This window comes from Protomyctophum parallelum, assembly GCF_964188405.1.
Source record: "Protomyctophum parallelum genome assembly, chromosome: 11".
Classification (NCBI taxonomy): domain Eukaryota; kingdom Metazoa; phylum Chordata; class Actinopteri; order Myctophiformes; family Myctophidae; genus Protomyctophum; species Protomyctophum parallelum.
The window spans coordinates 23,568,228-23,570,631 of NC_139707.1; positions in this window are offsets into that span (position 1 = coordinate 23,568,228).

The following is a 2,404-nucleotide window of genomic DNA, read 5'->3' on the forward strand; positions in this document are numbered from 1 at the left end:
AGTGACTGAAGAACTCTATAAGCAGTATTTTTTTTAGATCTTAATGGTGTCCTCTCTCTCTCTCTTGTCTGTCTCCTTAAGTGACGGTACTGCACGAACTGGCGCATACATTCTCATTGACATGGTGCTGAACCGAATGGCCAAGGGTGAGACACACGCACGCACGCACGCACACACACACACACACACATACACACACTTCTAGCCTGGTTAATAAACCAGACCGAATCAGCCGTTGGCAAAAATAAATTGCCTGCCGGCGGATTTCGGTCTGGAGAGGCTCAATTGTACGCCCATTTCCTACACCAGAGAATGTGGGCGGCCAATCGGGACACGGTATGCAATATGGGCGGGCTTTGGTACAGTGACTTTCAATGCTTGAGACCTTTGACTGACAGTAGCTCTGACCAATTGCGTCAAAGAGAAAATGTTTCCCTGGAAATGAAATCCAAGCTGAGCCTCCCCAGACTAATATCCCGCGGTCCGTGCGATATTAGTCTGGTTTATTAACCAGGCTAACACACTTCCACATAGAGTACCATGTATTTATTCAAAACTGAGGAAAAACGATCTCCTAAAATGCTTGTTAATATACATTACGTTGCATCTAATAGTTAATAAGAGGCAATAGAGCACCGAAGTCTCAGTAGAGGGCGCCAATACACAGGTTCATGTATTTTTTTTATTTGCATCCCCATAGGGCGATTTTAGGTCGCTTCATATAAGAATGTGTTTGAAAAATAATCCGACCACCCCTTTCTGTCAGGGGATTGGCTGTGCGTCGTTAAAGAAAATGGAATTAATGTGGCCGCAAAAGCCTTGAAACTACATATAAAGGCAATGTTGCTGCTAATATACGTCACGCCCAGCTGTCAACACATTGCGATATTTGTACATTTCCACCTTCAGTCGATGCTTCATATCCATATGAGTGAAAAGGCTGGGGTGATCGGTTTTTCAAACACAGTTCTTATATGAGGCGATCTAAAATCTCCCTATGGAGATTACAATGCAAATAAAAAGTACACAAACCTGTGGATTGACGCCCTCTACTGACAGTGACGTCAGGACTTCGGTGCTCTATATGAATCAGGCTTTATGTTATACATTAGTAAACAAACTACTCTTTTCCACTCTAATTAATTTCTCTGTTGATTCTCATCTCGAGTAGGGACCCCCCCCACACACACACACACACACACACACACACACACACACACACACACACACACACACTACACTAGTAGTGTGATTGTGTGGCTGGGGGTTGGAGTGTTGTAGTAGGCCGGGTGAACGTGTGTAGGTTCTGGGTGTTGCCCTTTTTCTACCCTTGTCATCCCTCCAACTCAAAGCCCCATGTCCACCAGCTTTGAAGTTCACACATTGCACAGCAGAGGGTGCTATAATCACAATATTACACTGTGGTTGCAGAATGTAGTGGTTGGGCCAGATTCACAATTACCACAGTTAGGCGTGGAATTCATGAACTTGAACTTGGCGGACGTTGGTCGTAAAATCCGCTCATTTCCAAGTCAGCTCAGAGGGTGCCGTACCAGTGATCAAGGCATGCGTATATGTATTTAGAATGCTTTGGTCTTCATGCTGAATCAATCAATCAGTCCCCAAACAAAAAAAGATATGTATGTGCCCAGCATTTGTCAACACACACATACATAAAAGAAGAAAATGTGTCAACTGCTTAGCTTATGTTATGCTGATGCAAATTCCACTGGTTTGTATTTGGATTTATATTGTAGGGTAGGCTATGTAGTTGCATTCAGAGCTGAATTATTAGGTCGCTCAGCATGTTGACAGCCAATTAGTTTCACGCAATGATTTAAATAGATTAGCGTGACTTAATGTCGCATGATTGAGCACCTATCTGCCTCCATTTGTGTCGTGGTATTAATTTATAATAATGTATATTGATCACATGGACGCCACACACAGAATAGCCTAATAACTCTTACCATTTGATGAGGAAACAGCTGGATGAAATCTAGCTTTTCCGACGTCCGGATTAATCCGACGGACGGATTAATCCCTAAAAGAAAGAAAGGAAAAAAGGCAAAACTGGTCCTATACAACAGTGATATGATAGTAATCCAAAGGACAGTCATCCCCCCATTAATCAATGCAGCTCTGATAAAAAATTTTTTTTACCTCTACAAAGGCGAGTGTGCAATTGTTCAATAGAAATTATATTAGGTAGGCTAATATAATTAAGGGTAGGCTATAGCCTTGGTCGGATTAATACGCTATCATTACGCACTTCATTTACACCTGGTCGTATATTTCCGTTGTGAATCTGGCCCAATGAGTGTAAAAATGTAAATTTACGATATACTATTACTGTGCCAGAGCCTACATAATGCTGTGTTCTTACTGTATTTTTAAAAGGTGC